Here is a 26,033-nt window from a genome sequence, read left to right as displayed (position 1 = left end):
TTCTGGGAAATCTTTCATATGCATTTTCATCTGTGATTTGATGTTAGGCTGTTCCAGTGACTAGCTGGCATTTAGTACGGTCCTGTATACATTTCATTGCGCTAAAGCCTTCTGTTCATTTCTCATTCTTGTTAGGGAATTTGGTCTGTTCCTTGTGTCTGAGATGGAACTCAAGAGGATATTACAAACAGACAAGGTGCATCTTTACTTCTCAGGGCGAAAATATAATTATGAATCCTGATGGCAATTTGCTCAGCTTCTGATGTGCAGTTCTGTTCTAGGAATCTCCAGGAACATTTCTTCCCACAGCACCAAGAAGTGCTGTGAGCTTTGGATATTTCAGATGTGTGGAAGAGTCCAAAGTGAACATTTTTGCTGGAGAAGATTTACTTGATATATCTCTAAAATCAAGCAATCCCTCTTCCCAACACGTGAGCTCTAGGTTAAGAGGTCTTGTAACGTGCCCATGAACAGAGCACCACATTTTTGCTACTGCTGTGTTAAAACCCTCAGCCTTGTCCTTCTAACTGATATCTTTATCAAATTCTTGTTGAAACATGTTTTATTTAAAAAAAAAAAAAAAAACCACACATGCACACAACCCAGCAGTGAAAGCTCTAACTTAACGCCTCATGTTCTTCTCAGATTTCCAAAGCGCTGAGGCCTTGCAAATATGTTTCCAATATCCTCTCATCTCTCTCTGTTAGTGTTTTACTCAGCTCCATGCTGTGCGGGTCCTGACCTCTGCAATCTCCAGGGGACGGGGGCGGGAAGGGGGGTCAGGCCTGCTTGAGAGCTGCAGGCCACAGCCGGCGAAACAAGCCCACTTCCCTCGGCTCCTTTAATACATTTAACCTGGAAGAGGCCGTTGCTGGCCATAGATTAGATTACCAATGTTGGCATGTTTGGCCTAACAAATGGCAAATGGATGACGTGCCAGGCAACAGCTAATCACTGTTGACACAGATCTATTGCAAGGCCTTTGCGAGGAGGGGATAGTTCACCTCTGCATTGGGGTTTTGTCTTGACGACTGAAAAGAGAGTTGAGAAGTTGAGAAGGCCACCAGAATACCTGTCTCTTTGAATCTGAGGGCTCCTAAACTGCGTGTCATTTGTAAAGGTCTCCCCAGCCCTCTCAGCAGACAGTCTAAATGTCCTGGCCTCCTCCAGGCGATAGGACACAAGAGCTCTCATTGCAGACCTGCTTTGCGGGTGCATCGGTGTACAACTCTGTGTACTGTATCCTGGCTGTCACCAACACCAGGACAAAAAGAAGAGGAATAGTTTCTGCCACGTGGGTTCAAAGAGATAGAGGGGTCAGCCCGCCTCACTTAGGAAAGCGCATTTCTAAATGCCTTGCTGTGGTCATGGCTTTAGAAGTGTTTTCTGGCTCCCTTTCTGTAGTGTACCTCTCACAAGTGGGTAAAAGTGGGAGATAATGAATAGTGCTCAGCATATCTCTGGCTGGGCATGGCTGCATGGCAGTTCTTGAGCTTCATTTCTAGTGGTGTATTCACTGGTTCCTGTAGTGTTGGAAAGTCCGTGCTACATCTTTTGTGTGTTGCTGAATGCTTTCAACTCTGCTCTCGGGTGACTGAAAAAGGAAGGTTCTAATTCTTATTCCGGGCACATCAAGATTCTAGCTCCAGTCTAATGCTATTTTAATTTTTTGGGTGGATGGAACTGACATGGTCTTAGACTGTGGTAGCTGAAAAAGATATCCCAAAGGTCATAGAATATCACTACTATTAGTAGCTAGCATCCAGAACGTTCTTTGTGTTATTTTGCTAAATCATGATTTTTTTCAGACACTGCGGTGATGCTGAGAACTGCATGGAATTTCAAGTTGAATATTAGGAAAAATTTCTTCTTGGAAAGATTGGTAATGCATTGGCACAGGCTGTCCATGGAGGTAGTGGAGTCACTGTCCCTGGAGGTGTTCAAGAAAAGGGTAAATATGGCACTGAGTGACACGATTGCTTGATATGGTGAGAATGGGTTGATGGTTGAACTAAATGATCTTCATGGTCTTTTCCAACCTAACTGATTCTCTGATTCTGTGTGTTGCAGACATTTTGTCTCTGATTCAGCCTACTTAACACTTACTTGGTTCTTCTGCCCAGAAGTATGTTTTTTTCCATTTGTGAGTATTCTAATGAAACTCATCAAAGCAAACAACAAAGCCTGTTTCCCCATCCTAGTTTGTGAACTTCTGCTCGTGTTCTCTCTAGCTATTTTCTCAAAATTCAGATATGATTTGCACAGATCATTCTCTACATTTGTTTTTGAGATTGCTTGTCTTTCTGTAGTTTGAGGAGTCAATACTGTTGTGGTTTCCACTCTAAGCTTAGTTCATTTTGCTTTGTTTCTCATAATTAGCATACGTTCTTTCTAATGCAGTCTGGACATGGGCACCAGTCTGTGCTGTCGCCTTGGCATTTTTTTACATGGGTTAGTGAGAGAAATACTTCTCTGAGTGTAATCGACATGAATCTTGAAAGAAAAAGTTGGCAAACAGCTAAAATGGCCAGTCACAGGGTCTCAGTTCCTTTCCTAGCTCTACCTTATACAGCCTTAGTAAGACTAATTTTCTCTTAGCTTTTCAGTTCTTCCAATCTAAAATTAGATCAAAATGTCTTACTGAATAAGTGAGCTCAGAAAGCTTAACAGGGCAGCAGGCAGGAGGAGCTGAACTGCTCTGAACCACTTTATTGTCTCAGTGAGCTCAGGGGAGAGAGATTGAAGGGAGGTCCTGTTTGAGAGCTTTGGCTGCTTGTCTGCACTAGGAAGACCATTCTGTTTGGAACCCACTGTGCAAATCCAAAGAGCGTTTAGATGAGATGCCTGTTTGTTAGGAGGTCCACAGGTTGGGTTTTGCACAAGTAAGGATGTCTAGATGAGATGTGCAAGTTGGAAAAAAAGTACTTTAGCAAAAAGGAAAATGTAACATACTGAAACTTGGCATCTGGTAAGCAGTAAGCAGGCTGAGATTCAACTAGTAGGGCATGCATTTTGTTTGCCTCATTGAGCTGATAGCAGTAGATTCATAGCCTTTCTTTCTCCTTTCGTGTTAGTGTTTAGAGCTCATATGTTTGATGGCAGAATATCATTCTGGTACCTTTAGTAGGAAAGCATCTGTACAATTGTGCTTGATGCTTTTGACAGACTGGTCGGCTGCCAGTCAATTTTATCTTCAGTGTCTGATTTCAGTTATAATAATTTCTGTTGCAGATCAATCTTGTGCACCTAGATGTTCCAGATCTTCACTAGGCCTTGTCAGGCCAAGATTCATCACACATAAGTTTTCCTTGGTCCAGAAGTCAATTTACCTAGTTATAGTCAAACTAAACTGTCTGTATTTCAAGTGTAACCAGTGAATAGGCAATAATATAGGGAGCATTCATCGCATCTTAAAATGGAAGATGTAGGACTGAAATCATGGAGTAGCCTTTTGGAAGCACCAGTTCTGTGCAGGTGGCTAGATTACACCTGGAAAGTCATGAGACGTGAAATGTAACAAATGAGTGTCAGTTTTTAAGAGTAAATGTCTTAATATAATTTGAATCCTCAGGAAACAATGTGAGATCTTCAGGTGCTTCAATACCACTGTCAACAAAGGGCTGCTAAATCTCCGTGCTGTAGCAGGAATGGCTAGTGCTGTTTTAAATGACTGTTCTTCCTTCACACGTCTTCTTGGATTTTGAACAATTGCTCATTACTGGAGAAGGCAGTGCTCTGCTTTGACTCCTTTCCTCCTCCTGGCTATTGTGGTGCTTTACTACTTTCAAGATGTATTTCTCTATTTAACTTCCAGTTGGGCTATCCAGTACTGAAAGGAGTGTGAGATTTATCTTTCTGAACACAGTTCCTGAGATAAGAGCATGGAGCATGCTGCACATTAATGAGACCTGATTTTATTTCATATTTTATTTACTATCTGTCTTTGGAGTATTGTTTTTGTACCTACAGCTGATTTGGGGAATAGCATAATGTTTTGTTTCTCTTTAGTAACTGGAAGAATTAATGATTCTCTTTCCCTTATAGGCATTGTGAGTGGACAATGCGAAAGGTGAGTCTTGCTTGCCTTTACTCTTGGAGCAGCTTTACTCGTGCAGGAGGAAGAAGACTGCCCAGAAAAAATGTTTTTGGATAAAGAGTGAAGTTGCAGCACTGTCCTTGAAGCCAAGAAATTTGCTTCTAATTTATACACAAGTGTAAAAATACTACAAAATGCAACCACTAAAGGTAATTCTGAGTTTGCATTTAACTAAGTGCTTATGTATTTGGTTATGTGTCCTGGGATTGTGTCTTTACTTTGCTCTATGCTCCTGTACATAAAAACATGTGTAGTGCGTAGACTCTATGTTCCCCATTATACTGAAAATACTAGCAATCCAAGGAAAAGAGGGAAACAAAAAATGCCTTTTTTTCTTTGCCAGGGGACACGTTTGTTTCTTCTGTGTTTTTGTTGTTGTTGTTGTTGCTTTTCCGAGAAATTAAAGGAAAAATATGGGTGAGAGGACAAAGAGAGGGGGGCAAATCTGCGTACAGGGAGACTGGGGTTGGGAAAGAGATAGACTGTATTGCTATATAACCTCTGTCGTGGATGCTGAAAGCTCTATTCCTTCGTCATGCGTGCAAAGGCTAGGAGATGGGGCACAGCAGGACCTGGGGGAAGGAAGAGAAGAGAGCAAAGATATTGAGGGGGGTGGGGAAGATGTGGAAAAACAAAACAGTTACAGGGCAGAGGAAGGGAGGATGGGTTTAGTTTAATTAGGAGGGAGCACAAGGGAAAGCTGAAGCAGCACACGAACCCACACCCACCCTCTGCTCCACACCCTCACCCCCCAGAAAAAAAAAAAAAAATTCATCACACCGATTTTTTCATGGTCTGGCAGTCAAGTGATAAAATTATCAGATGAGGGTCCCATTCTCCTTTCCCGCAGTCACTTTCGCCAAGTGCACCACGTCTGAAATAATGAAGCAGATTTGATTAAATTTTCGCTGGCTGAAGCAGCCACGCTAATTTGGAGATGGGCTTATTAGTTTAATGACCGATCCGAATAATCAGAATTCATTAGCATTAGTGCCACTATTGTCAGCTCAACATTAGCCCTGGGCTCCAGTACACAAAGATGCATAGTTATATATTTATATAGAGAGAGGCTGTATTTATACACAGTGAAAGAGAGAGGAAAAAGGCAATAGAAGAACTATACATCTGCATTTACATTTTGTACTCCTATCCCTTGCTGCATTTCCCTGTCCATTACTGGGGAAAAAAGAATCAAGTAATAATGAGGCTTTTTCAGAGAGTGTTGGTTTTGGTCAGCTACGCTTAATCCAGCCTGACACTCAGGGTGGGTAAGCTTTGGGGCCCAATTTGTAGATAAAGGTAGGCCTGGTTTTCTTCCTATAAGATGCTGTTGGCTTTGATGGCTGTTTCTTGGATCCAGAGGTTTTCGGAAAGTGCTTAAGGCTTGGAGCTGACACAGCCTCCAAAAGAGGTTTTAAGGTATTTAATCTGCTTCTCACAGAACATGTTTAAAACGAGTTACCTGTCAGGTGATGAAAAGCTCCCTGAAAGACATTGGGCCTCATTTGCTGTCATCATCAAGGTATGACCAGGAAGTTCTACCGAAATCAATGAAGCTTGCAGAAAGTAGGCTTAATTGAAAAGAAATTGAGATCCCAAAGCTCTGATGGTGGTAGCAACTTAGCTGTCAGCTCCAACTATTGCTCCATTAAATGCAATAGAACAAGATTAATTTAATAGTAAAGCTGCACAAAATGTCAAAAAATACAAACTATGAACCAAAATGTTTGCTCAAGCTGATTGCATGTCATGTCTGTCTTTTCAGAAACGTCTTTTCATGTGAAGAGTATTATAGGAAGTCCTATATTTGGTAAGAAATGCAGGAGCATTCAAGACCGTGCTTACACCATAGAAAATAATGAAAGTTGTAGTTAGTTTGTATTTGTATTTCCTTCCTTGTGAGCTTTTAAAATGGTGAAACTGTATCACTGTTTCTGCTTATTCTATATTTTGTACTCAGTATTCTAGTATAAACAATTTTTTGTAGTATGTAAGTATGTATCATCTTTGAGCTAAAGCATATAAGAAACATTCATTTCTCTTTCCATAGGATTTTTCCAGGTACATGTTGCTCTAAAATTTGTGAGACAAGTATTTTTATTGCCTATGTTTTGCTTCATGTCAAGCATATCCCAGTCTCTGTTAGTCTGCATGAGCTGTCACAGAATAATGTGTTAGAAATGTGCAGTGGGAGAGCTGTCTGAGATTGAAACCTGCCCTGATAGACGTTGTGTCTACATCCATTTAACTACTGTTGAAATGCAGGTGTTTCTGAGACAGTATCTAACACATCTTGCTTGTTTGCTTTTCTTTATTTCTTTGCTGCTTTGAACGGTGTGTTTTTCTTTTCACCTTTACAACTCACCTGAAGGGGCATTCCATCACAATTATATTGACAAAGTAAGATATATTAAAATAATATCTCAGAGACTGGGAATAAATCACTAATATTTGGGGAAGCATTGTAACACCCATCTGTCCATGACCTGGGTTTATATATTGATATATTGAGAAGAGCACAAAGCACTGGAGTCGGGTGAGTAATGGCAAAGTCAAAGCATTTACAAACATAAGGATGATTGACTTCCAAGAGTTTCTCCACCTGATTCATCTAAGCACTCCAGAAAGCGCTGTGCTTTGGGAAGATGCATTCATTTTAACATTTAGACCTCTACCTTAAGTGCCCGAGGTATGGTCTTTGGCCCCTTGACCTTCTCTGTAGTTGGTGGAATCTTGAGACAAGGGCAGGAATGACATACTTCCTAATTATAAAGAGATATTTAAGGATTGACAAGGAAAATGTTCCCTTGCAAGTCTGGTGTTACAGAAAAGCGAATATTTTAGAAAAAAAAAAGACATATATTACAAATGGATAGTTCAGTTAATTTTGGGTAATGGTTGGCATCAGCTGCATTTCTCCAGCATGGAGAACTGAAAAAATTCACATGTACCTTTTCTGACATTAACTCCTCTGTGGTTATGTCTTGGGATGCTTCCTTTCACCTTGGTCAGTATGATCAATTTGTCTTGCAGTGTTATCTGCTGAGGTCTTTACAGCTGATACTGGCCTGATCTGGCAGACAGACATCTGGGATATGGGTTCTTCCAAGAATTATCTGGGGTACTATAAAGCCCTTATAGCTTTCTATTCTTTCTAGTTCCAGAATCCTTTGAATTTGTCAGTCCCTTGCATGAGAGTGACCTGAAATTAATACCACTTGGAAGATGAAGTGAGGTAAAGGAGATTAGGACAGGGCAAAAAGTGTCAGAGAAATGTAGCTGGCCAGCACCCAGAACAAAACCATTAGTTATTTCCTTATGTTTTCAGGAATGACAGATAAAAAATGCTGAGTACTGGTGTTAGGGGTCCCTTTTTTTTTTTTTTTTTAACTTATTTTCATTTATTAAGTCTTCTTTCTTGGATTCTTTTAATTACTTCCATCACTGCATCATCGTGCCTCTTGCCAATGAGTACTTTCCTCCTCTGATGTCTCTCTGACTGCCACAGATATGAGTTGGACCTTTTTGGAAGTCCTTACCGCTGCTTGGCCATCTGAACAGGTGAGTGGGCTTTTGTGATTGCTGTATTTGCCAACATCTGATCTCTGCTGGAAGTCTGCCCTTCTCTAAGGGATGCTAAGTTCTTTGAAATCCGTTGCTGAGTTGATGGTTTTGAACACTTTAAGAATCTGACTTCTAGTTCTTCCTGTCTATTCTCCCTTCCTGTTCCCACTTAATGAAGATAATGTCAGGAGATGATTGCTGTTTACAAGGGAATCGCTGTACTGGATTCAGTCAATGGCATATGAAATCGATACCAGATGCTCTATGTGCAAGTGCATGAGTTCCTCAGGATGAAGAACTTTGCAATTATGTACCTGTAGTTAAAGTTCATTTCTCAACTCAAGTCCTAGCCCCAGATGTACAGAATAGGAGTGTCTCAGGATTCATGGATTTACAAATTCCTTCCAAGGAAATGGATGCAGTTACCACGAGGGTACTTCTTTCCTTTTCTAGCCTTAATTCATTTTGAAGGGAGACTGTCATAAGATGGTTGCACAAAGGCGTTTGTGCTAGGAGAGTTTTATCATTAATAAAACGTGCCTCTTTGGAGTTACTGATCATGGTGAAACTCTCGTATTCTCAAGCTTGAGATTTTGGATCTTCTGTTAACATTGGTTAAACGCTTTCAAATTTGACCTCCAGGTGAGCCATTTGCTTTCACTTAGCAGATGCTTCATTGTAACAGGACTTACAAAATATGCTCTCTCATTCTGAGTAAAGGAAATTACATTGATTTCACTTTAAATAGTTGTATATTGCATGTAAATTCGCCGTCATGAAATTTAGCAAGCAAATACACTCAAAATCTTTTTCCTCCTGTTAATTTTAGCTGGTGTTCATGAGCACTGATGCCCATAGTTGAATTGGATACAGACATCATACTGACATTGCTAGGTCAGCATCAGCTCCAAGTTCTCACTGGCACAATTTAGGTTTTCCTGCTCTCTCAACTGCATGTACATGTATGTGTGCGTGAGCACAGTTAGGGCACTTGTTTCCATGCTGAGCATGATGAGGTGAGGTATCTGGATATGCTTGTTTTTCCACTAACGGGCTGTTAGGGATCTGATACAGAAAAATCGACTCTGAGGGTGTTCCCAGCATAGACAAAATGACTGCTGACAGTTGGCCCATCTTGCTGTGAGTTCAGTTTCACTTTTTCTAGTAGTGTAGTGAAGACCCAGTTAGCAGCAGGTGTTGCCAAGAGGCTGCTTCAGGTGTCACTGAGGTTTGGGTGGCTAATGAGTGTGTCATGGCTACCCAGCGGGTTTAACGGGCTTAAACATTTCTGTGATGAATAAAATGTAGGAGTGAAATTAAGAGACCTGTACTAGAGAATGGGAGGAGTCTAGAGAAAATGCAGGGTGATGTCAGGAAATGTTAGATACGTAAGAACCTGTTAAAGAGCCAGGATGCTGAAAAAAAATAAGTCTCCCCACAATGGGATAGCTGCTAATACACATGACATAAGAAACCAGATCTTCCAGAAATATGAAAAGATCACTGTAGTGTACGTAATTACAGGGATGAGAAACCACTTTTGTTCCAGTAGAGGTAAAGCAAAGTTTAAGCTCTGTGTAGGATGTATGTCAGTTCTGTTGACTGCACAACCACTGGGAATGAGTCAACTGGAGCTGACCAGTAATGTCTTTCCCCAAGCTATGCCAGCTCGAGTCTGGGCAAATCAAGAGCATGTCAGCTTGATGGTACGAGCATGAGTAAGTCTGCAACACCTAAAAGCTGGCATGAAAGAAGTACACTGCAATTTCCTACGCAGCTGGCATGTATCTGCGGCCAGCAGGCTTGGTGCGAGCCAAGTGCGTAACGAAATGACAGTGTGAGTTAGAGAGTGGTGGTTTCAGAGCAAGGTTTTTGCACAGGATCCCATCAGAGGTGAATGGCCTCTGTGCTGCTGTAGGGAGAGTTTGGGAACCACCACACCTGCAAATAGCCACTTGGTTTAGTGTCTTACCGTGTGGTGTGACAATTCAGCTGTTTATGGACTAGGAAGACTTGCTGGAGAAATTTAACATCTCTTCTTGGCAAGACCTCAGATTCCACATGTGGTGTTTAGTTCTTATTAACTGATCTTTACTGTAAACTGCGAAGGGTGCTTAGCTTTTTCCGTTGAGGCTGCATGATGTTAATGACAGCACAGACAACAAACGCAAAATTACTGACCTAGAGAACACAGTGTATTATTTCTAAACTAATGAAAGCAGTGACTATTAGAACATGAGACAAGGGGAAAAATTGCAGCAATAAGAAGGCAGCAGCAGAGAAAGCAAATGTGTGTGTTACCCTACAATCACTGCTCACATCCAGCCTGTTCTGATGGCCAGAAAGAAACCCATCAGCCTATTCCTATAACACAGAGATGTTTCCAGCCCAGCATTTTCTTGTCTAAGCAGTTTCTTTAATAACTGGTATACCCAATGTTTCTGGTGGCCTGTGTAGGAGAGGTGGCCAAGGGAGGAGAAGTGAGGGAGAACGGATTTGGAAGGAATTCTGCCAGCCTCCAGGATATCATCGAGGTGGGATGTTTTCCACCTCATTTTTAGATTATCTTTGTTCTTTATTCAGTAATCTCTTCACTTTCATGCTCCTCATAATTTCCAGCAAAGAAAGAACTTATTTCCAAAGAAAGGAAAATTGCACGCTAGTCATTAAACAGCAGCAATTTCTGGCTTAACCCTTTGTAGACATCTCATTTCTCTTCTCTGTTTGTTTTGTAAAACTGCCATCTCAATAGATTTGCTAGCTTTCATTAGAAAGCATCTAGGTGGAACATTATTTACACAGTAGGCAGCTGAATTTAAAGCTAAGGTGTTTTTTAATCTGGAGATGCCACATAGCATTGCTCCCAGGAGCATGAGGCTGTCCTTCAGGTTGCAGACAACCCAGGTTCTGCCCTGCATGCCCGCATAGTCAGGTGGCACAGCAGGCAGTGTAGGCAGTGTGGGGCTCTGCCCTGTGCTGGTCTGCAGCCCCCCAGCTGCATGCTGTAAATCTTCCCATGGCCCCCGCAGCAATGCAGCAGCCGCACCTGAAGGCACGGAGAGAGCTGTAAAACAGGCTCTGGGGCTGTGGGGAAGCTCTCCTTGGGGTGGGATTATGGGAGGTAAGCCATGCACATACGTAATCCTGTGGAATTAATTTCCCTGATTTATGAGTGTGAGCTTCTTGCACCTACAGCAATGGTATGTTATCTTCCATTTCTGGAAAAGGGGAATACCTGCTATTCCATTCCCTGCTGACCGGCAGCCAGAGCAAAAGCCATTGCTACAAAAGGTTAAGCAGCAGGCTGGTTGCACAGCAAGGCTTGGGAAGCTGAACCCCAACGGTATTGCTGCTCCTGTGCAATTTCTAACTGAAGATGTCATTGGGCACAGTGAGGACTTAGAGTCCCAAGAGTCTTTGAATCCTCCGCTGCCTCTTGGGGAGCAGCAGCTGGGGCAGCTTTGGAGCAGAAGCGGAGAAGAGAAAATCACTGAAAATATTTTGAATACAATTCTGCTGCTTCATGGCAAATCAGAACTCTTGGTCATCTGGAGAGGGTCAGTACAAATCATTCTCTGTGGGCAACCACTAACAGTCGCAACGTGTTTCTAGGAGACTGTTTAAAATGATAATAAATGGGGAGGGAATTAGCTGTTGCCTCTTGGTCAGAAGATTTCACTGGTGCAAAATGCTGCTTTGATATTTCTCCATTGCCGTCCCATTTTCCACTTAAATGCAAAAAATATTCCTTGCAACAAAGAGGCTCCTGACAGACAATTATTGTAAGTCTGACACAGATGTTTTTTTTCTTGAAATTGGCTTAAGTGAGCCAAGATTACAACACTTTTTGGAACCTATTGGTCAGAGCTATGGAGCTGGCTTTCTTGAAAGTTTTCTAGCTCTTCCTGGCTTGGGACAGAATAAGGATGCCAAAAGGTAGAGGCATAAATATCTTTCCTTTTGAAGTTAGTCAAATAATTTGAGCATTTCTCACCTCTGTCTTAAGACTGCTGGGATTAATCCAGTGGTATATGCTAACCTTGAAAGACCTCCAGCACACACGTCAGCATTGTCTCTCTGTTTTTAATATGTATGAGTTCGCCCCTGCAATCTTTCCTCATTCTTGATGACATTAACAAATCAGTGTACAACTCTGTTGTGCTTCTCAAGAGATCCCCCAAAGCAGCAGCAGCCATGGCCAACAGAAGGGCGCTGAAAGGCTGTGACACAGGGTGTGCACTGGGGGCTCTGTGAATTTGCAGGGTGACAAGAAGGCCCGAGCAGGAAGACTGATGGATATCTGATCTGTGCATGCAGTATAAAGTTTTTTCTCTGTTTGCAGCCGTCCTTATGCACCGGACTTGCTGTTCATATGCGGAGTAAGAGGGAGAAAAGCATAAGATTTCTCTGAGAGCATTCTCCACATGGAGAAATGCAAGGGAAGGTTTTGGAGCTGCTGAGCTGCGAAACACCTGCCTGTCCTGAGAAGGAGCTTGTGGGAATGGTTTGTTATCAAGGATGTGGCTGAGCTGGATGTTTCAGCACCGGGGTAAGTTAGTGGATTTGTGACCAAGGTATTGTCACTGCTTTGCTTGTGCTTTGTGTTGTCCCAGGGAAATTGCTGAGAGTTTCTGTGACAAGGGTTGTGAGTTTTGAAATATGAATTTTAAAAAGGCTACTCTCCCAGAACAGGCAAGCTTGTTTGGACCTGCACAGTAACTGGAGCAGCAGCATGTTTGTCCATAGTTAAACTTGCCAGACTTTTGGTTCCCAAGCTTAGGAACAGGACTAATCGCTCTTCGTTGCCTGACAGAAGGTGTTGAGAGGATGGAAGGTTGTGAAGTTGTCTTTAAATTCAAGTATGGGAAGAGTGGAATGATGGATAAATTGTAGCAGTCAGGCTGCAGTAGGGAGGTGAAGACAGTAAGGTACCCCCACCTTAATGCAAGACAGTGAAGGTAAGGCAGGGAGTGGTGGATAAGCCATGAGCATCTGAACTACTGCTTTTTATCCAAAAGAACTGTTATGTCTGTAAGATTTTAATGGAAAAGACCTTTGAGGTCATCTTGTTCCAACAGTGGATTATTAGGATCAGAAGGCACAGACATTTCGGACACTTGGCTTTGCTTTGCCACCCAAATAAGGAGTGTTTTCTGCTCCTGTGGCAGAAAGCTTTACCCACTGAGCCCTGGGAGCAGCAAGATGAGAGAATCAAAACAGCAGTGAGGAACACAGAAGTTCATGTGAAAGAAAAGCAGATGCAAGCCTACATCTGAGAACTAAAATGACACAGAACCTTTTTTTTTTCCCCATTCCCCCTATCTGCAAAACAATTCTAATGGTTCTGGTGGTGATTTTATTTTCTTTTTTCTTTATTTATTTGGTTGATTGGGTTGGTTCTGTATGTGTGCGTCTAGATGGGTCTAGAATAAGTTCCTAAAGTCTTCAATAAAGTTCATTGTGGTATCAGCTACCAGTAGTCCAGATTATTGCTGGTAGCAGTTAAATTCAGATAAAAATCTGTACTTGCTTTGATTCAGCAAAGCAATTAAACATGTGCTTTAGATCCACTTGGGATTTGAGTGTAACCTTAAAGTTAAGCATGTACTTAACATTTTGCTGAGCAGGGGTCTGGGTCTTTAACCCTTGCTAGAATATAAACTCCTTTCTAATGAATGTTGGCTGACAATAAGCCTGTTTCTCAATAACGTTTGATTTTTGCAACCTAGAAGACTTTCTCTCAGCTTCAGTGGGCTTTGGATCAGGGCCCAAGAATGCAATCCAGAAATAATAATTTACCGTATTTACATTGCATGTAAATTATATATGAAGAAATGAAACAGCATAATGAATCAACCACAGGGGCTTTTCTTCCACTCTGATACCAGAAGAGAAAAAGCCTGTAGGCAGCTCACAACTTTTCTTACTAATACTCTTGAGCCCGGCTCTTATTAAGTCTTCTGTTTTCTCTGGCAAAGCCTCCCCTAACGTTACCCTCAACCTTCTTAGTCTATAAATGAGATTTTGATTCTGTTCTTATTAAAATGTACCATTGAGCACAAGGTTTACTGGTGGGAAAATCCCATTAAGTATTTCTGAAATACCCTCTAACTGGTTGATTTTTAAGATGATAGGCAAAGTTTCACACTCCTCACAACTGTATGCACTATAACTGACACTTGCATTCACCACTCTGGCAATAGGAAGAGAAGAAAGTGGATGTGGAGTCTTGTGCTTTAATGCCTTTGCTCCCAGAAGGATATGGAGGGAACCAACGTTGGTGTAAAAGGCTACTTACTGATGTTCAAAGTTGTTCTATTCTGTCTGTGAGAATGTTACTGGAATCCAATCCATGCACTTAACAAATGTAAGAGCAAGTCAGCAGGCACAAGCTGGACCTCATAATACAGGATGTATTCTGCATATGAAATAATTCATTTGAAGATGTGCGATCTAAGGGGCTTCCTGTTTCTCACTGCTGCTGTGGGTGCATCATGTGGCTGCACAGCTCCTCACGTGAAAGAGTTGCATATCTGCAATGAAGGACTTTGTAGGCAGAGCATTTAGTCCAAAGAGATTAAGCAGAGATTTTTGCAATAGTTTCTACTCCTTTCACTTCTGGACTGTTTAATCTCTCGTTGTCTATGGCTTTTACCCCACAGACATCTCAGTGCGCTTCCTGCTTTGTTGTTCTCTGGGATGGCTGATCCGTATTCCCTCTAACCAAATGCTGACAGGCTCCAAGTGTGCTCCCAGCCTGAGCTAATGCTCCGGGTCTAATCTCTGGGGTGGGTTTATTCTCTGCGGATGGTAAAACATGGTTTCACAATGCACAGCTCTTCATCTTTTGCCAGTTGTTGTTATTCCATTTGGTGAAGCATTAGAATAAGAGCATATTAATAAATAAATTTAAAAGGATTAATGCATGATGAATTGACTGTGTAAGCATATTACAGGCATAGTTATTATGTGATGTAGGTGATCATAAGTCTTGGTTAAATGCAACCTATTGACCAACTGGACTCTATAAAAGTCTGTAACGAGACATTAGCCACTTGTTAACAGAGCTAGTAATCATTTATTGATTCTACATGCAGTATTTATACATCCGCCACCCTAGGAAGTGTGGCATTCAATTCCAGGATCTACTTTTGAGTCCCACTTACTGTAACGAGTGACACAAATCTCTCACTTATGTATATTTATCTGCCAGATGTTGTCAGGACAGGTGAGTGCTGCTGGCAGCGCATGATGGCATTAGTACTGGGCTGCTTGGGTTGGAGCCTTGCAGAAAGAAGTAACTGTTTTTGTGCAGTGTGCTTGCTGATGTTTGTCTATTTGGTTTTGTTCAAATTGGAATTGATATACATGGATTTTGAAAATCTTCATTAACATTGAGACTAACAGGGACAGTGCAAGGAATGGGTTTTCTTTGAGACCTGGGCTGCAAGTCCTCAGGCACTCATTTCTGCAGAAGTTCAGGTAGGCAGTTCTGCCAAGGCTCGGACAGATCTCCCACCTCACATGAGAAATGAGGTAGACTCATCTGTCCCTGCTGAATCTTTCCATTTGATTTTGCAAGAGAAGTATTAAGCTGGAATTCTTCTACTTCATCTTTCCTGGTACTATCCAAACACAAGTGAGAAAAGCAGAGTGAATTAGCCATCCCAGCACAGGGAGGTAAACAGCAAGTAGAGTAAAAACGTTAGAAATCCTCAGGTTGCCAGAGATTTGGTAATTGTCTCCCTTGAAGGGATGAGTAAGTGATGTTAAGATAGGGTCAAATGGTCAAAGAGAATTAGACAGGGAGAAGGAATAGAAAGGTGAAAGGTGCAGGGAGGTGAGACAAGGAAAGAGAGAAATGGGGAGTGGGGCAAGGGACAGAAGCTGCAGGAATCACCCTTGCTAAAGTAAGGCAGTGTAATAATATATATCCTGGAAAGCTCATACTGCAGTCCTGCACAATACAGAATGACATGATGAAGAGACACGTGTTTCTTTCCTTTTCTTTCTAGTAGGAGGAAGCAGTGATTTTATCATGGGAGCGAGAAAAAATGATGGAGTGGAACATCCTTGAAGTAATATAGTGAGGAAGCACAAGGCACACAGCCCTGGAGGCTTGCAGAGGATGGCCTTCATTTCTCTGTCTCTCTGTGTTCCTCTGGCCCTGGGACTCACAGCGCACACAGCCCATCTGATTTAATAAAGGCAGGAAGCACACAGTGACGGAGCCATGAGAGACTGCAGATAGGGGTTGGAGAAGGGTCAAACTCATTAGTCTTATGATGTGATGTAGTGTGCAGGGAGGGGGAGAAGGTTGGAGAGTTAAGAGGAGTGGAAATAGTTATAGTACTCAAAAAATTGATGTTACCATAGCTGACCTGAGCACTGTGCTTCAGTGTGACTTTTAGGGTTAAGGGCATCATCCCGGCCCTTCATCCTTTCCCTTTTCTCCCTTTGGATCACGGTTTCATCACCGCATTCTTCGCAGTCCCTGTTACCTGCTGGTGTAAGAGGTGCCTGTACTCAGTGTTCCTAGCGCACAGGGACTCAGATCGGGGGTCCCTGCAGGGCTACTGCTGCTTCAGGGTCAAAACATCTGTCCTTTTTCAAAATGTATGCCTCCTCCCTGCTGTAACCTCATTCAGTAGGACTTGGAATGAACCTTCCCCTTGTGTGTAGAGGTCCTTCAGAAGATATTTGTTGACTATGGCAAGTGATGAAGCACAAAGTGCAGAGAGAACTGGGCAGAATAAGCAGAAATGACAGCCCACACGTTTGTTCCCCTTGCCCTGTGAGCAATGTGTGGAAGGATTCTCTGCTGGCTGTTCTGTGGGCTTGGACATACCCTTGTGTAGTGCCAGCATGCAACAGAAAACTGTAGAATTAGAACAAATGTATGTCACCACTGTTGTTAGTGATGTTTTCTGACTATCATTATATGGACATTAGTCCATATTTTTAAAAATTATTTCTGTTGCTCATTCTAAGAGAATGTTCATGACCTGTAGGCAGCGAGTCACATTTCTCTCATGGCAGCAAATTGGACACAATTCTCTCATGGCAGCAAATCTGTTGATTTGTTGTGTTGCCTTTTTGTGATTGAAAAAAAAAGACTTTTGTGTATTATGAAACTCTAACAGTCATTACAGACACCAGGTCAGAAAACAATGGGAACTGAGTTGAACTTTCACTGTAATGCTTTTTGAAGTCCAAAGGTTTTTTATCACTCCCTCTTTCTTGCTGTGGGAGGAAATCCTGAAATAGCGCAATCAAAACTTTTTTCTCAGCATGTTTCTGGTTCAGCAAAGAGCAAGACTTATTGATTCATAAAAGGTTTTTTTAAAAAAGTAGTTTGTAAATGAAAATATTTTCTTAATTTTCTCTTTTGTAATTTCTCTGAAGTTTTAAATATTGTTGTAAAATTCAAAATGCTACATACAGCTTCTACAGCTGGTGAGAGCATGTCATGTTCCTTGAAGTCTCCATTTCTCTCCTTGGTTAAATATGAAAATTTAATTTTGGAAATGTGCAGTCTGTCCCAAAGCATTACAAACTCACTAGTCCTAAAGGTAATTTTTCATTCTCTGGTGCCTTCTGCATTGGTGTTGTCTCCAATAAATGAGCTGGTGAATGACAAGAATCAGACTGTTAGCTGATGCAGGATTAGTGAAACTATGCAGATCGACACCCTCTGAATACCTTCTCCTGAGTTTATGATAGTATCTTGGAGCTGAATATATCTTTTGTATATTCTTTTCTGTCAGGACTACTGCATCAGAGCTCTGCAGAAAATGGCAAAAAGTCTTCTGTTGTCCTTTCTGTCATTGGTGAACTCACCTTGAGCTTTGGGTGGTGGCTTTGTCTACAGTAGGGTAGAGGTGGGACTGGTAACGTACTCAAGACTGGCTGACAGAGAGGAGCTACATTTCTCATCCTTGTGTGGTGGTCACAAGTGGTAGTGATCGATGGGGAATTAATGCTCGTTAGATCTGCGGAACGGTTTAGGACTGCAGCTGAGATCTGGGGAATGTAGATGCTATCAATTGATGGATTAGTCATAATCTCATAACAAGCACTATATGAATAGACTATTTGAAATGCGACATTTGGAATAGATTTCTTGGATTGATGGCCTGGTGTGCCTTCAGATACTCTGAAGCTGTCCAAACAGCAGTCCGAGCTGGCAATCACAGCAGTAAAGATGTGGCTGTGGATGTAGGTTCTGGCTTTCCCCAGGCAGTGAAGACTGGTTCCCATCTCAGATTGGAAACCCCTGTATAGCTAGAGGGTGAGGACTATGACAATACAGGGTGAGCATGACACCTGTAATACTGTGAAGATGGGGATGTTTTGTCAATTTGTTGCTCTTGTTGTTTGAGTGAGTTAATTGCAAATGGTCATACTGTCCAGCACATTGTTCCTTGTCATAGAATCATGGGATCATTTGAATTGGGAGGGACCCTTAGAGGCCATATCTAGCCCAGCTCCCCTGCAATGAACAGGAACATTCACAGCTGATCAGGTACTCAGAGCCCTGTCCTACCTGACCTTGGGCATCTCCAAGTTATCCTATAGTCTACCACATTTACCTCAATTTTCCTCTACAACAGTGTAAAGAACATAATTATCTCTTTGTGTTGCTTTACTATATAGTTATTTTACCTATGGTTTGATAAGGCACCTGGAACATTCTGGGTAAAGATGCAGATCCATTGAACAATAATGATATGTACTGTATCATATCCCGCTCTGTTGTAATCGGGGTTTCCTCTCTTCCTCCTTCTCCCCCCTGCACTACTGCATCCTCTTTGTTGCCTCCACTAGGTCAGACAAAAGTGTTTCTTGGAAGGTCAGTCTAACCTGTAGGAAATTCCTTCTGTCTCTGAGCTGGCTCATTCATCACTAGTCATAACCGTTCTGGAATGTGAACTCATAGTCTGTTATCTGGCTACTGCTAGTGATGATGCCTGGAGACGACAGCTTAGTTTTCAAAAGCTAGGTTGACCCTGAGGGGTGAGGAAAACTTGTTTTGACAGAGCAAACATGACACGGAAGCAGTGCAAGTGCCAATATGTGCAGGAACAAGGTGTTATTTTCGCAAGGTGGATTTTTTTTTCCCCTCACTGGGGAAAACACAGCAACATACGGGAAACAAAATATTCCATGCTGTTTGCTTTTTTTTCTTCCTCCAGAATGCAATTAAAGCAGAAAGAGTCTCCCTGTGTGTATTGTAGCAATGAGGGAAACAGGAAAAAAATTGATGAAACAGTTTAATCTGGGAAGAGATGTGCTTTTCTCATTTCTGTGTCCTGGAATGGTAGTGAACCAAGTGAACAGTGGGTGATTAGAGAGTTCTTGTTCAGGAGACCTACCTGGTGTTCTGTCCTTCTGTTCTGTTCCCCTCCCCTGCTTACCAGTCCCGTGCCCAGCACAGGGAAGCTTCTGTCCGGGTTGCTGCTTCTTGCACTGCCAAACTATAAAGAATGACAACAATCTCAACTCTTGACCCTGGTGCGATTATTGTTCCTACATGTTCTGCTTTCTTCAAAGACATAACAAAACAGATGACTGTGTATATTTTAAAATGTCAGACTGACATTGTGGCATTAATATAATTTAAGCCAAACGTTGCTGGTTAATTCACTTTGCTTGCTACTCTCTTAGTATTGCATTCCTTGTTTGTGGTACTCAGCCATGTGATTCTATGTCACCCTTGATCCTGCTAAGCCACAGTTACCAAATGTTCCAAATTTCAACAGACAAATGCTTTTTTCTTCACTTGTGCATGCCTCACCCTGCATCCAGGAGCTGTGACTGCCACTGCCACCAAGGCAGAAAGAAGAATACTTCCCCTGCTCGAGCCACAGTATGACACCATTCTTTTCTGGGAAGAGTGCTTTCCTGTGGGAACTAGGATTTTCACTGAACTGTGAAGGAAGAAGCAAAATGATGTGGGAAAGCACCCCACAGGTTAGAATAATGTTTATGAAAACCATAAGAGTTGGGTTTTCTATAGGGGAGTAAACTTCTTTTCTTAATGACATCTGTAGGTTCACTGGGAAGTATCTGGCTCTGTATGTACTGCTAACATACCTGATGGACCTACATGATACCTTAAAATGTATGAAAGAAGAATGTAAAGAAAAACATGAACCATTTTAGCATCAGCTACATCCTGGTAGGAATCTGCATTTAAAGGCAGAACCAGGAAATGTTAAGTAAGTATACAAGCAATGTGTAGATGTAGCGGTCCTTCTCATAGTCCCTTTAAAGTGCTGTAGAAGTCTGACGACATCTTTCACGACTTTGGTGTGAAGCTGAAAAACACTTGCTGAAGACTTAACAACACGCTGTGACCGTGATAAGTTAAGATGGTTTACGTTTTAGTACTGACAACTCACTTCCTTTTCTTGCTACAACCAATAATGACCTCTGAGAGGTGTCGAGGGGAGAAGCAGTATCATGTGTTTGGTGGGAGAGACACAGTGGGAAAGCAGAGCCATGGGCAGTCCCATGCAGGGCGCTTGGCTGTGTCCTCCTGGGTTAATCCCACTGCACAGCTGCACTGCTTGGGGCGAGAGGGATGCATGAAATGAAAAGGGATTTCCCTTCTTGGGAATCAAATTAGAGCTGTCCAGATCAGGCCAGCCTTTTTTTTTTTTCTTTTTTTTTCTCACCCCAAAAGGAAGTTTAGACACAAGTCCCCCAAGGTCCTTTTTTTGGTCAGAAACATCTGTAAGCCACAGTACTGAAAGCAGTGTGGGGATGGTGCTAATAGCTTTACTGTTAGCAGTTGAGAAACTAAGTAGCAATGTCTTGTGAGAAAAATGAGGCAGCTGAACATATAGGCACTAGAGACTGTTGAGTCATGGATTAATCCAGGTTATGAACGGCAGAATCATTCCTGGGGATGAGAGCTGCCAGCAGTTGTATTCTCATTGCGGTAGCATGCTCTCTAGCACATGGGAAGCCCTGATTTTTTGACCTCTCTGCAAAGAAGGCAAAATAATGATGGAAAAGAAGGAGAACAGCTGAAACTAAACATATTTCTCCTGTAAAGTTTACAGCTTGAGTATGGGTCAGACATGATGTGTTCAAGAGAGCTCTTTGATTCAATGTTATTCCACAGGGAAGGAACAAAAATATAGCTCTCGGAAGCTGAAAACACAGTGGCTTGCTGGTTACTGGGTGGGATTTTCAGCTGATAAGAACCCCAGCTCCTGATAAGAATGAAAGAATGTTGATCTGTGAGTTGGTGGTCTCAGTCCAATCCTAATTAGAACAGAATTCATAGCATTAGAGAATCATCTGTGACCTTGTTACTGCTATCAGTGGAGTAGTAACAGCTGATGCAGAATGAAATCCCCTAATGCCCTCTGCAAGTCAGGCCATGAGACTCTGCTTCCAGAAGTTTGTTTCTGTTGTACAAATAAGGCAGCTGTACAGCATTCCTCATATTGGCACATCAGTTATTTTTATATGTTTACTGGCATCAGGACTTGTAAGACTTTGTTTTTTTCTCTGTAGAAGAATGATAAAATCCTCTGGAGACCTACTAAATTCATCACTAAATCCTATACAACCGTCTGGTAGCTGATGTAGCAGAACCTCACTCCAGTAAGTGGCATAGAAAGTAGCTGTGATGAGGTGCCTCTCATCTTTTTCTGTGTGTGCTAAAACCATCTTTTAAAATTGGTTCTTCTGAAGGTCACTTGAATATGGCCAGCGCTGTAGAACCCTCTAATGCTTTTTGCAACAATAATGCTTTCATTGTCTATGCAGCTAAATTGCAAGCTGTAGAAATCCAGATGTTTTTCTGAAAAGGAGACCATATCAGGGCATTATTTACCTTGCTGCTCACACCAGAGATGCCAGCAACAGCAGCACATTTATTGCTATTTTGGCATCATGACAAACTGGACCAAATTTAACACTGACAAAACTTCATTGTTTTATTGGAGTTACACAAAAAGATATTTTACCTGGTAGAATGATGGTATTGCTCTTCTTATTGGAAAGAACTGAAAAAATATTTCTCTCCTCTTGGTCTTCTAATCTCAACAGGTATATATGAACTATTACCAGCTTTCCTAAACCAGACATACATATAGAACAGGACAATAATAACGTTGCCAAGTGACATCCTTAGATCATTTCCACTGTCCTTTGTTGTCTTCTTTTTTTTGGTCAGAGTTCCTTTGGTCTCACTGATGTTTCTCTCTGTGCATCCCGTCATTTATTCTGTTCGACAGCCAGCGTCAGATACTGAGAAATCCAACAAGAAAGGCGGAGGTCAGGCTTGTGACATCTTTTGAGCTATGTATGTTTATGTAACCCAGCAGGGTTCATTTCCATCAAAGATGGAAATAGCATGTATCACTGCTGCTGTGAGTTCAGATGGTTGAAGGGGTTGGAAAGAGCAGTTAGGGAGGCAGCTCTCTTCTCTGTCTGTAGGTTTCATGCTGTACTTATCTCATTGGCTTCTCATGAGCATCCTTGCTGCTTGTGTTGCTTCTTAGAACTATATCTGTTGAATTAACAATTCTGGAATCCTGTAGCTGCGTGGTGTGAAGACACTGCTATTTATCAGGGACTTAGTCTGGATGGTAGCTTTTCAGTTGAAAACAAAAATAAAACTTCCACTTATGAAAGTGTTAGGAGTACACGTTGTGAAGTCTTTGAAACTCAAATATAGAAACTGTTGGATTATTTAACATACCAAAAAACCCACAATTAATAAATCTTGTGCATCTAATATATTTAAGATTCTATTAATTAATTTATTAATATAAAATCTAATGCATTTAATGTTAATCTTGTTGTCCTTAAGTTCTTAACAGCAGCAATCAGGGACTGTGTTTGCTACCACTGGAAAACTGGACACAAACTCAATTAATTTCCCAGCCATTGCTATTCCTTCTCATGGTTCTAAACAAGAGAGAAAGCCAGAGACTGGCTTTGAGGACAAGCATTCACAGGTGACTGAAATGCTGTCCCTTCACTCACTTATTCAGTTAGCTACTCAAGGTTTGCTATCTGCAGTCCTGCTCTAGTCAGACTCCAGCACATGAGGAAGAGGTCTCCGTGTGAAGTCAGTTCAGAACATGTTTGCTCTATCAGAACCTCCCTTGCAGACAGTAAATCACTATCCAGAACAGGTAGGGGACAGTTTGGTTAGATAACAGCTCTTTAGATGGTAACTATCAGCCCTACCATGATGAAATCTGGCTGCTGAGTAAACACTGAGGAAAACATTTTTCTTGTCATGCAGAGCACGCAATCTCAATAGACAAGAGGGGAAGCCTGAAGAAAAACAGAAGCTAAGTTGCTCAGCCAAACCATGGTCATTTATTTTGTGGTGAGGCTTGGACCTGAATGCAGATTACCTGACTGCTAGTGAAGTGTTTTAATGTGTAGGTATGATGTCACTCTTAAAGAGTATAGCAAGCCTAGGAAGACATGAGTGCAGCTCTGGTTTAGGAAAATACATGTAATGACTTTGACTGAGTTTCAAAAGTAGACCTACAAGGAAAAATGTTTCATATGCAATATCTTTGACAAGACAAGTAGGAAATGTTAGTTATACCTTCAGAAAGACCCCATACTGGTCACTGGCATTAGTTGGGCTGTCTTCATGGCATTTCTTGCGGCCTGAGAGGGCTAATGGTCTTCTGGATGCATTGTCATTCATTTTAAAGCAATTTTGAAAATACAAAAGATTTTTTTTATTATTTTTGTATAACTATTCCTCTAGCACACACAGTGGTCAGCAAGTTGATTAAGGGAGCCTGAGCCATAGCTGCAATTCTGTAACTGGAAGTAAGAATGTAGATGATGTGCTTGAAATTTATGCTTTCCACAGGGCTTTAAGCTGCTGATAGTCATCATGCTTCACACAACATATAATATCCCTTTATAAACTCTGTCAGAAGAAGAGAAAATAAGGCCATTGTCTCCTGGAAAACCCTGCCTGTGTAGCCACCCTTCAGTGGAAGATGTGAATGGTTAAATATTTCAGTATGTGATGTGTGAGGCTGCTGAGTTTGGTTTGGGAGAAAGGACAAGGTGCTTCAGGGCGTGTCTGGGAGGGAAGGAAGAAATATATTAAGGAAGTTATAGGTTAATCATGAAGATAAGCTTTGGACCATAGCTGAAGGGAGACTGTAAACAGATGTGGGACAGTTCTTACCCATAAAGACTGACAAGGGTTATTCAGAGAGTGATTTTATAGATCTGAGATCAATTTCCAGTTTTTATCTTTCTCTGAAGGGTGAAAAATACTACAGAGCACTGCATTTATCCCTGTAGTTATAATGTGTATGTCGTTGGCTCACTGTATGTGTCAGGGTGGATTTTGGGCTTGCTGTCCTGCCAAAGGTGAGATAAGAATGGCATCTGCAGCTAATCTCCTTTCTTTGAATGCCCACTGTATTGATGTACCCTCAGAAGACATACAAAGGATAAATTCAGAGCAGGTTTGCTACAGGAGAGCATCATAAAGTACTGGATTTGCTGTAGTGAAGATTTTCTCCTTGATGTTATACAGCTAGTTGTATGTGCAAGGGAATAGGAGAACTTTCTATTTGGTTCTGCTGATGTCCTACTGTGAGATCACAGGCACATCACTTCATTTCCTCTATCTAGTGACTGCTAAAGTCAGAAATCTCACAGGAGATCCTCCATGTCTGATCAGAGTCCTCCTCTGAGTTAGTGCCCCAGGTACAGCTGAAGTGTAAAGCTGAACTAATGAGGCTAAACTGTAAACAGAACAATGTCATTTTTTTATGGCAATTCATTTGCAGTCTGGAAGTTTTGAGTATAGTCTTTTCAATTAAAACATGAAATCCTTGTGTTTCAAGATATCCCCTGCTGTAGGCACCAACATTTTCTCATTGACCACCAGAATATTTGCAAGATTGTGTGGGACAGTTCCTCAGAATCCAATGCTTTGCATGGCCTCATTCCCACTGATGTCCTGAGAGCACAGTATGGGAAGCTTCACTGCAGGTACACATGTAGGTAAAAAGCAAATTGTTCCCCTTCTTGCTAGGATAGAGGAGGAAAACTACCAAATTTTCCTCATCTGGTCGTTTGTTGATCAGAGGGAGAACATGAGATTGAATATATCCATTCCTTTCCACCATGAAATTCTGTTCATATCCGAGGCTTTGTTGTTCTGGGATGGCTCATTGTATATGGGAAATAGGGTGAATGAGGGCATAGATCCTTCCTGCTATTCATTGCTCTTCCAACATAGGTGCAGAGTTTTACCTGGAGATTGTAAGCATTTATAACTGCATAGCTCTAAGCAGAGCTGAGAGAAGTTGGAAACATTAAAATACCACAGTGAAGGCTGTTCTTGCAGTATTTATGATCAGAGTGAAAGCAGAATGTACCAGAAAGCTTCTGGTGGTGTCTCTTACCTCTTCTCATAAGGTTTCCCATCCTTCATCCTCAAGATCCTGGAATAATTTGGATAGACTTCAACTACACACCCAACTTTGTGTGGTTATCTGCACTGAACATCTGACCTCTTTTGAGGTTTGGACATCTTTGGGTAAATGGAATCTAGGAGAGATAAAATCAAACTTTATTTTTCATGTCTGAACTTCAAAAGTCCCTAGTTTTGTTAATGAAGCTGTGTCATGCTTGTGGGTTTTTGTGCGCCTCCGTCTTTTGGCACCTGCTAAGAATAGTTCTTGTTGCCAATGTGCTGCCCATTACTTGCTCACAGATCTGTCACTCAATTATCCTGTTTTCCATTAATGTTATCTTTGCTTGTAGTTCCTAGACAGCTTATAGGTATTGTCTGCAAACTGGTCACTCTAACATTGTTTTTGGTTGTTTCCATTTGTGCTGGTGCTGGGGGTTTGTTACAAATACTGGTAGGAAGAAGAGCAGCCCCTTAGTTGCTGTAAGATTCCAATTCAGGGGCTCTGATTAAACTGCAAGAAATTATACTAGCTGAGGATCTAGATACTCAGTGTTTCCTTTATTCTCCAATTTAAATTGAATAAATGAAACCATTAAAGGAGAATGATAAACGACCATTAGTGAGTAGTGAGAAATTAGTATTATGATTCTTTCACATCCTATGTTTGTCATGCCAAAGGTCCTAAAACTTGTACGGATATTCTTATAAATCATCTCAATATTTGCAAAATGTAATTGCTTCTTGAATTATACCAAAGCAAACTCCCTGGGATTGATGGGCCTTTGACCTACAAATTGCATAGCTGTTTATACCAGAGCAAAGTGGAGGTGAAATTGGACCTGCCTGATCTGCCAACATTTTTCCTCCAGTTTGAACTGATTTTATTTGAGGGAAATGACCAGACAAGATATCGTACTTCTTATATGATTCAGTGGC

The 26,033-nt window shown here is 41.6% G+C and overlaps 2 long non-coding RNA genes across 2 annotated transcripts in view; one reads left to right on the top strand and one right to left on the bottom strand.

The window, feature by feature from the left end:
• Nucleotides 1-4,576: 4,576 nt before the first annotated feature.
• Nucleotides 4,577-18,549, bottom strand: LOC149915497 (uncharacterized). The gene is made up of 3 exons (XR_016472071.1): nucleotides 18,326-18,549; nucleotides 4,877-4,970; nucleotides 4,577-4,668 (listed from the first exon to the last, which is right to left on the bottom strand). It is a non-coding gene; the product is annotated as an uncharacterized LOC149915497 (long non-coding RNA).
• LOC149915496 (uncharacterized) overlaps nucleotides 5,893-26,033 on the top strand; it is a 66,588-nt gene continuing 46,447 nt past the window's right edge. Inside the window, exons 1-2 of the long non-coding RNA XR_016472070.1 lie at nucleotides 5,893-7,657; nucleotides 12,003-12,209. This is a non-coding gene — a long non-coding RNA (uncharacterized LOC149915496). The remainder of the gene's footprint in view (nucleotides 7,658-12,002; nucleotides 12,210-26,033) is intronic.

The sequence above is a fragment of the Phasianus colchicus genome, chromosome 18, assembly GCF_987193195.1.
Source record: "Phasianus colchicus chromosome 18, bPhaCol1.hap1.1, whole genome shotgun sequence".
Taxonomy (NCBI): domain Eukaryota; kingdom Metazoa; phylum Chordata; class Aves; order Galliformes; family Phasianidae; genus Phasianus; species Phasianus colchicus.
Note: the sequence above shows the minus strand (reverse complement) of the source record. Positions and strands in the feature narration are given on the sequence as shown.